Source organism: Myotis brandtii, unplaced genomic scaffold (genome assembly GCF_000412655.1).
Source record: "Myotis brandtii unplaced genomic scaffold, ASM41265v1 scaffold240, whole genome shotgun sequence".
Classification (NCBI taxonomy): Eukaryota; Metazoa; Chordata; class Mammalia; order Chiroptera; family Vespertilionidae; genus Myotis; species Myotis brandtii.
This window is the reverse complement of record NW_005359064.1, coordinates 1,324,503-1,334,390: the sequence shown is the minus strand read 5'-3', so window position 1 is coordinate 1,334,390 and position 9,888 is coordinate 1,324,503.

Here is a 9,888-nt window from a genome sequence, read left to right as displayed (position 1 = left end):
CGAGCCCCTGGCTCACGTCACCGCCCGCCCCAGCCCTCGCCTTGACCAGCAGTTTGCTGTCCATTTGGTCTCCCAGGCAGCGAGTTAATACTGGATCGAATCCCTAAACCGGTCCCGGGCTGCTTTATGGGGCATCTGTGCCTTGAGAACAGCGTTCCAAATTTCGGGTTCCTCCTGGAAGTGGGTCAGGTAAATTGAGACAAGTTCTTCAGTGCCTCTGAGAATTCAGTGCAATTTGGGCTTGGGTTTTGAGGACACTGTTCCCAAGGGGAAGATGTTCCTGCCTTGTTACTTCAGGATTTTTGCCTTCATCAGCATGGTCTGGGGTTGATCTCAGGATGGAGGTGGAGCCAACAAGGCAAGAAGTGTCTGGAGAGGTCACCTCTGAGGAAATGGTGGCTTTTCACACCAAAAACTCCCTCTGCTTTCTTGGGGTGGCAAAATCGTCAGCACTGGTGGCCCTGCAGCCCTGCAGCGCATAGCCGTGGGCAAACTCTGCCTTAGGGAAGCTGCTCTAGGATTCCTTTATGGGAGAGACCAGGGGCTTCCTCTAGTTGAATGGGGACTAGGAAAGTTTTTGGTTTTTGTTGGGAGGAGTGGATTTGCTTTTATTGGGGCAGGCACCACAGGCCCGCCCATGGTCGGGTCAGTGTTGTGCCCTGAGGCAGCTGGAAGCCTGGCACCTCCACCCGCTGCCTGTCTGGGTTAGTGGAACATGCACGCTCAGTCAGAGGGTGGAGGCAGGGGTGAGAGCCACCAAGGCCAGGGTGGAGCAGGGAGGTGGCGACGGGCTGGGCTGCCGGAGTCAGCACGGAGGTCAGCCAGCATCCCTGGGCCCAACGAAGGGTGGGGGCTGGGGACTAGGAAAGTTTTTAAAACTGTTTGTATGTCGCCTTACAGAGCAGTGGCAAGTCAATTGTCCATCCCTAAAAAAAGGGGTGAGGGCACATGCCCTGTCTCCCCCTGCTTATCTCACCCAACTAGGGGTTGGGGGGAGAGGGGAGACCTGGGACAGTGCACGGACAACCCCTCCTTAGTGTGGACACACATTTTAAGTAAACAAAGTACACCTGTGGTCATATCTGAGGGTGCTGGGTGCCCCATCTAGTCCTGTGGTTCTATACTTTTGTTCACATGTTGGGTCAAAATATTACATGATCAGGTGTGGTAATGCCCTGTTTTCTCCATAATCTATGCAGCAAATATAAGTCTCCAGTGTCTGAATTCACCCTTTTGTGTCAGGAGTTATGTGAGGATTTAACAGGCCATGATCCCTTTAGAAAGGATTCCATACTGTATTAATAAAAGAAACGGTGGGAGGGAAGCATTGCCTTTCCAGAACACATTGAAAAAAGGACTCCAGTCAAATAGGTCAGTTGAGGCTATTTTACAACCTTGAAAAAAAAAATGAAGTCAATGAAATTCAAGACATGAGTTAGTCTATTAAGCTCCAGGACAGAGGCAGATGCGCTGAGATGAGCCCAGATCCACCTGACAGCCTAAATGTGTCCCCTAATGGGGCCAATTCAACAACACAGGCTGGCTCGTCTGCCAGGGCAGGGTGGCTAATGGAGTGGGCATGGGCAGCTGCAAGTGTCTGCTCAGTCAAGCCTCAATAAATGCCAATGATTACCATGTAATCTTGAGTAATCTGATCCTCAGTTCCTTTGGCTGTCATCTTAGGACAATAACCTCGATTCATAGGATTATTGAGAGATAATAATTAAATGAGATGATATGAACTTGTTTCTTGAGCAAGTATTATATGACAGGCTCTTTGCTAACTTACTATCTCACTTAGTCCTCACAGCCACCTTGTTATTCCCATTATACAGAATGAGAAGACAGAATGCCACAGAGGGTAGAGTCTGGATCTGTTTTCATGTCTGACTGGACCTCACGTTCTTAAATCTGGCTAAGACTATGGCTCCCAAACAGCGCTGCAAAATTCTGATTTTGCCCAGGTCTCACCCCAGACCAAGTACATCTGAAGGGCTGGAGTGGCAAGCAGGCATCGGGTTTTTTAAGCCCTCATCCTCCAGGTGATTACTGGTTTGCGAACCACTAGGTCAAGAAATTCTGCTCTAGGTAGTTCTCAATCGTGACTACACAGTAGAACCACCAGGGAAACATCTAAAATATACTGAGAGCCACACCCAAGGAAATCTGATTTATTTGTTCTGGGTCAGGCCTTAAGTTACTTACTCTGAGTGATTCTAAAATGCAGGCAGCTAGAGACCACTGTGCTAAGTCACAGGGAAAGCACCCTGAGAAAATGGTCGCATTATTAAAATTGTATATCAAGTAAAGCTTTGGTAAACATGCTTTTAAGATCTTTTCCAACTTGTCTTTGTAATTCCCTAGGAAAATCAGTTACTTTTGTCTCAGTTTGCTGGCTCAAGAGAGGAACTCAATCTGTACGTTTCCAACAAGGGTAGCTGGAAAAAGGGGGAGGGGTAGGAAGCAGTATCGTTGGAATATTTAGTTCTGTTATTTCTGCTTTATACATGTAATCAATTAGTTCAACAATAAGCACAGTTTTACCTTCACCTACCGTCTTAGCTAAAGGAACTAGATTTGTTTTGTGTTTTTAAAAAGTTTTATTGATTTTTTTTTTATAGAGAGAGAGAGAGAGAGAGAGAAAGGGAAAGGGAGCGAGAAACATCTATGTGAGAGCAAAACATCAATCAGCTGCCTCCTGCACACCCCCTACCAGTGATACAGCCCGAAACCTGGGCATGTGCCCTGACCGGGAATAAATCAGCAACCTTTCGGTGCATGGGATGATGCCCAACCAACTGAGCCACACTGGCCAGGGCTAGAAGTTTTTTTTGTATGAATTTAAAGAATTCAATATGGATAATTAACTTTGCATAGCTCTTACCTCTTTGTTAACATGAATTAACATTTTATTTATTTATTTTTTTATTTTTATTATTGATTTCAGAGAGGAAGGGAGAGGGAGGGAGAGAGAAACATCAATGATGATAGAGAATCATTGATCGGCTGCCTCCTGCACGCCCCTTGCTGGGGATTGAGCATGCAACCCAGGCATGTGCCCTTGACTGGAATTGAACCCGGGACCCTTCAGTCCTCAGGCTGACGCTCTATCCACTGAGCCAAACCAGCTAGGGCTGAATTAACATTTTATATGCTGTGAAAATTTGATCTTCTGCTTTGATTTCTTCATATTATTTATACATGCACTTCCATTTTTTTGGACAGTGACTCCAGTCAGGAGGGACTAAGAGATGCTGCCCTAATAAATAATTCCCAAACCTCAGTGGCTTAACCTGCCAGGACTTATTTGTCCCTCATGTTATATATTTGAAGTGGGTCTGTGTATGACTGTCACTCAGGGGCCCAGATGGGTGGACACATGCTTCCACAACTGCCAAGGCAGAAAAAGAACAGAGGAAGTGGAGTATCGGCTCTTAAAACTTCCAGCAGGCAGTGGCGTGACCTTATGAGATAATATTGACCTTACATGGGCGTCCTGTGGTGCAGTCTGTATGGTCACCTGAGACTGTTGCTCCAGGTGTGTCACCTGTGTAGATTGTGTGTGCCCTCCTGTTGTAGCTGAGCCTTGATTGCTATTTGGAGGGGTTTATTCTCAGGCTGATTGGTTCTAAGGACTGGCCATGACTACAGTGGAGGAGCTGTTGTGCGGGGGCTGACCCTATGTTACAGGACTTGCTTTAGTGGGGCTCTGGTGCCTGCTGAGTCTGCCCATTGAGCGCATCACTTGTGGAAGTGACTGAGTAGTGCTTTGGTGTGGTCTTTAGCTGGCTACCAGGTGTGTTGGTTCTGGAGCCTCTTGGGAAGTTCAGACCAAGGTCAGCTGCCACCTGTGCCCTGTTGAGGGCCTCCTGGCATGAGCTACAATGTGATCTGCAGTCAGTTGCCACTGGTCCTGGGCTTGGAGGTGCCTGTGGAAGGCTAAGCTGACGGAGGCTGGCTGCTGCCAGTGCTGGAGTTGGGGTTGCTTAGCGAGAAGTAGGGAACAAGAAGCCAGATGCTGCTTGTTTGGGGACTGTGAACCTTTGAGAGGTTTTAAGAAGGTCTGAAGCATGAACCAAGACAGGCCATTTGTATGGAAAAGCCACTGGAAGCAGCCTGGGTGGGCCAGGAAATTGGGGGTCAGGGTCTCAGGGAGTCACCAGTGTGGGGTGAAGAGTGTGAGCCAAATTGAAAGAAAATCAGATATGATGCCATCCTGCACTTACAACAAAGGAACAGTGACCTCTGCCAGCACTTCCGTCTGGGAGAAAGCTGCCCCTCCAGCTCTCACCTGAAGCCAGATGATTCCGTTCCTTCCTGTATGCCCAGATTGAGGGAGTCTGTCGGCAAGTCCAAGCACGGGCCCTTTAAGAGGAATGCTTGGGACTCCAGCAGCCCTCGGCTCACTCAGCTGCAATCCCTGCTGGTTGTCACAGCCAGAATTTATGGGCACTTCTCTCCCTAGCATTTGGGCCCTGGGCTGGGAGCATTGTGTGGTGCTGGGACCCCTCACTCCTCAGTGGGGAACTTCAGAGCTGAGATATCCCTCCTGATTTCTATCCACCACACATGGGTATGGGACCAGTCTGTTCCTTATCTCTGCCCCTCCTACCAGTCTCAGTGTGGCTTCTTCTTTATATCCTTATTTATAGACTTCCATTCAGCTAGATTTCAGGCAGTTCTCAATGATGGTTGTTCTGTAGTTTAAGTTTGATGTGTTTGTGGGAAGATGTGAGTCCCACATTTACCTATGCTACCATCTTGACAAAAAGTCCTATCCATTCTTTTAGATTAGGTTGCACAGCACCTATTACTGTACCTTCCCAGCCCTCCCCCATCATTCCCAGGCCCAGAGCTCGTAGTTGTCCTCCTATAAAGTCAACTTTAAAGAGCAGGACCCCACTTTTACTAAATTACAAATGACTGTTAATAGCTTACAAGGGCTGACTTCCTTTTGGAGAAGGACCAGACCTTAAAACCAATCAAAACAGGAGTGAGAACTTTGCTGTGTAATTTTGTGTCCTGAAGGGAAGGAGCTAAGAGGTGAGACCGGTTCTTCCTGGCCTGAGAGGCAGCAGAAGAATAAATAAAGGCTTGGTTCAGCTTTTATCTGAACAACTGGGGTAGCTTTTGGAGTTCGGAAGTGGAGCCTGCCGAATCCTCAGCAGCAGATTCTAAAGCCCAGTTCTTAATGAGCAGCATGTGGCAAGCCTGCGATTGGTGACGCTAATAAACAGCACAAAAACTGCCCAAGCCACCATCAACGTTTCTCTGGGCCAACACAACAGCCTTTTATTGGGAAGCCTTCCAATCTTGCCCCTTCTTAACCTACACCATCGTAGTCTGCTGAAAAATTCCCCCCTTGCTTAATATCTTTTAATGGATCCCTCACCCCCAGCATACAATTCAAACTCTTTCCTGTGGACCATGAGACCTCTCCCAAAATCCCTTGCTCAGGAGACAGTGGCCTTCTTTTGCTTCCTGAAACACACCAGGTTCGTGACCACCTTCTCATCTCAATGTTGTAATCAGACATTCCCTCTCCATGGCTGACAGCGACTTCTTGTCCAATCCTCAACTCCAATGGTATCTCCTCAGGGAAGCCTTTCAGTTACTCTCCATTATACTTCACTTACTTATTTACTACGTGTTTCTCATCACTTGAGTTAAAAAGAAGCATCAGGCCCCAAAATGGAGTCACTTGTGCTAAGCCCATGTCAACAAACCAATACCTAATACCTAGACTTATCGCAGCCTCAGCTTCTTCCACTGGGGATCGAGCTTGCCACCTGGGCATGTGCCCTGACTTGGAATTGAACCAGTGACCTCTTGGTTCTTGGGTCAACGCTCAACCACTGAGCAAGGCCGGCTGGGTTCAGAAATGTAACCTTTAGCCAGTAAACCTGGAATTACCTGGTCAGCACTAGTGAGATAATCTGTGATAGGCTCCCTCCATTCCCCTTAGGAGGGGACATTGCCTGAAACAATGCATTTCATGCTCATAATGTCCTTTTTTTCTGACCCCTTTCTGTCTTTAAAAACCTTCCATTTTGTACAGCCCTTTGCAGTTCCTTTCTATTTGCTCTATTCATGATTCCATAAAGCCAATTAAATCTTCAAATTTACTCAGAAGAATTTTTGTATTTTAACCCTAGAATATAAACTCTGGGAAAGCTGGGAGTTTGTCTTTTCTGTTCATCTCTAGTGTTCACAACTCCTAGCATAGCATCTTGCACACTTTAGGTACATAGTAAACCTTAATTTCTATAAGCCTGGGAAGTAGGTATTGTTACTACTTTTCAAATGAGTCTTAAAGAAATGGCTTAAAGTTGCATTACTTTAAGTGTTCCCACCAGGATTCATATTTAGATTTTCCCCTAAGTACCATCCTGATTTGAGTGACTCAGAGTGTATTAAAGACCCAGTGTCATTAAATTCATTCAAACAGACACCTTGCTTATGACTCAACCTGACTTCTTGCTATACTGGTTCCAATGCACATTGCATTCAAAGAGTAATGCTGAAAGGGCTAAATGCAAATTGAAGAAAAGCATGACAAGTAGCATATGTACTGGTGGCCACTTAAGCAACTATGTTTAAGAGTCAAAGCTGCCAGAGTGCCTTGATTATGTAAATTGACTGATGAGTGTCCTGGTCATTCATTGTGAATTGCCTCCTTTTGGGGATATGCCCAAGGCTGTTTAAGGTAATCAATAAATACATTTCCATCAACTGGTGAATGAACAAGATGTAGTATATCCATAAAATGTAATATGATCCTATATAATAAAACCCTAATATGCAAATCGCCCGAACAGTGGAACAACCAGCGGAATGACCAGTTGCTATGACATGCACTGACCACCAGGGGGCAGACACTCGATGCAGGAGAGGGAGGTGACCAGCGGTGGCGATTGGGGGGCAGGGCTGGCCAGTAGGCAGCGCCAGGCCACCAGCCAAGGTTGGTGCCAGCAGGGGCCCCTGGATCGCCCTGCCTGCAGGTCACCCCACAGATTGGCCCTGATCATCGGCCAGGCCTAGGGACCCTACCCTATATATTGGGAACAGTCTCTTAGATTTAAAAATTAAGACCTGGCAAGGCTACTCTAAAAATGAAAAAACAGGATGATGCAGTGATGACATGCATGGACTCTGGCTTGCACATTTTGTGGTCAGCCCTGATTCTGACACTTACAACTGTGTGACAAAGCCAATTACTTAACTTCTCTCTGCTTCAGTTTTTCCACCCATAAGATGGGGAAAATGGTACTACTACCTCGGAAGGATCATGCTATGTACTACTTTTTATACTCAGGGCAAAAAAATGTAGCTGCACATACAACAGCAAGATACCTTTCACCTGTATGAACAGTATGGTCACTGGTGCATGCAGCGTCCCAGATTGCAAGAGGGATGTCCGATTGCCAGTTTAGGCCCTATTGGACATCCCCCAAGGCTGCCACTGGGCTAAGGACCCCATGCCTGCCCCCCCCCCCCCCCCCCGCACAGATTTTGTGCACCGGGCCTCTAGTTCAACTATAAAAGGAATAAGGTACTGATACATGCTACAATATGGGTGAACCTTAAAAACATTATGCCCAGTGAAAGAAGCCCTAAAGGCCACATATTGAGGGATTCCATTTATATGAAATATCCTGAAAAGGCAGATCCATAGAGACAGAAAACAGATTCATGGGTGCCAGGGGCTGGGTGAAGTGACTGCCAGGGAGTGGGTGCATATTTCCTTTTAGGGTGATGAAAATGTCCTGGGACCAAGCAGTGGTGATGATTGTACAACATTGTGAATGTACTAAATGACACTGAATTATATGCTTTAAATGGTTAGAATGGTAAATTTTACGCTATGTGTATTTTACCACCATTAAAAACCCCCCCAATGAATTAGAAAATAATAAATGATAGTTGTACTTCTCAGTTACTTTTTGAACAAAACAAATACCCATAACTCTGACAAGCTTAATAAAAAAAGGGTGTAACACAAATGTACTACATAAAAATTAGAATTATGATATGCCTGTTTTTAAAAAGACACATAATATTGAAAACCTTTACCTTCTCATAAGAAGAAAAAAGGAAAGAGTGGAATGTGTCTACTACAGTCCAGCCTGACCGCAGTTTGATGAGAAATGTCTGTGGACCACTGGTGCTGGCCATGCCCCAGGGGGCAGGGCGTGCCCCGCGTGCAAGAGCCGTTAGCTGTGTCTGAGGAATCTGCTCCTGCCTCTTTCTTTAGGACATAAAAGCAAATGACACATTAACACTGGCTCCTGGAGACATACACAAACACTTCTTGCAGGCTGGCTCCTGCGCAGCTGCTCTCCTTCCGAGCCCGCATCGCCCGCGTAGCTGCCTCAGCATTCATTTGGACAGGAGTGTAGAAAGTGTTTCATTCCACCATCTTGCCTTTGCAAAAGTTGGGGTGGTTCCACAATAAATGGACTCAAGAATACAAAGCCCAACTAGTAGAAAAGTGGGTGGTTGGAGAAGTTCCAAACAGTCTTTTAAGGCACTGATGTCGCACGAAGTGGCTTTGCTCTGGACCTGCTCCCAGCCCAGGTACTGCCTCCCTGCCTTGGTCAGATGCTCTTTTTACCACCTCCTCACATAGCTGCTCCTACTCTTCTCCCACCGAACCGCCTCTCCTGCCTTCATATTTAAATTCTACCCTAGCTGGTTTGGCTCAGTCGGCCTGCATACTGAAGGGTCCCAGGTTTGATTCCCGTCAAGGGCATATACCTGGGCATGCAGGAGGCAGCCGATCAGTGATTCTCTCATCACTGATGTTTCTCTCTCTCTCCCTCTTCTAATAAATAACAATATATTTTTTAAAAATCCTGCTCTTCCGAGAGACCAAGATGGCGGCATAGGTAAACACCGCAGACTGCTGCCGCAAACAACCACTTCAAAAATACAACTAAAAGACGGAACGGACATCACCCAGAACCACAGGAAGGCTGGCTGAGGAGAGACTCTTCAACTAGAAGGAAAAATAACAGCACACCGAGGCTCAGAGGAGGCGCAGTGTGGAAAATACTCAGGTGCGGAGGTGCGCGCGCAAAGCGGGCTGGTGGCTGAGAGCGCGGTTGTCGTTTTCGGTCAGGGGGGAGTCTCAGACTCTGAGCTCCAGATACGGGCGAATCGCTGGGGACTCGGACTCAAACGGGAGAAGCGGGAGTGTCTGGCATCAGTTGGAAGGCAGCTTTCTCTCCGAGGTTTGCAGCGGTTCCTGGGGTTCTGAGAAGCAGAGCCTCTGGGAACGGGACTGAGGGCACCATAACCGCTCCCTCCGCCCGCCCTGTTGAGCCCGCCCCGCCCAAGCCCTGCGCAGAGCCATTTGCCGGATCGCCTCAGGCAAAGGCTAGATTAGCACCTCCCCAGAGGACAGAAGTTTTCCGCGGCAGACACAGCTGATTCACACAGCCAGTCGGCCTGGTGGTCAAATCCCTCTAGTATTAACTACAACAATCAAGGCTCAACTAGAACAAGACTGCGCACAAAGACCACTAGGGGGTGCACCAAGAAAGCATAAAAAATGCGGAGACAAAAAAACATGACAGAAATGGAGGATATAGAGCTAAAAATCGCAATTTTGAGGGCTTGCAAAAATGTGCTAGAAGCTGTCAATAAACTTGAGGAGAGAGTCACGAAAACTAATGAGACCCTCGATGCTATGATAAAGAACCAACTAGAAATTAAGCATACACGGACTGAAATAAAGAATATTATACAGACACCCAATAGCAGACCAGAGGAGCGCAAGAATCAAGTCAAAGATTTGAAATGCGAAGAAGCAAAAAACACCCAACCGGAAAAGCAAAATGAAAAAAGAATCCGAAAATATGAAGATAGTGTAAGGAGCCTCTGGGA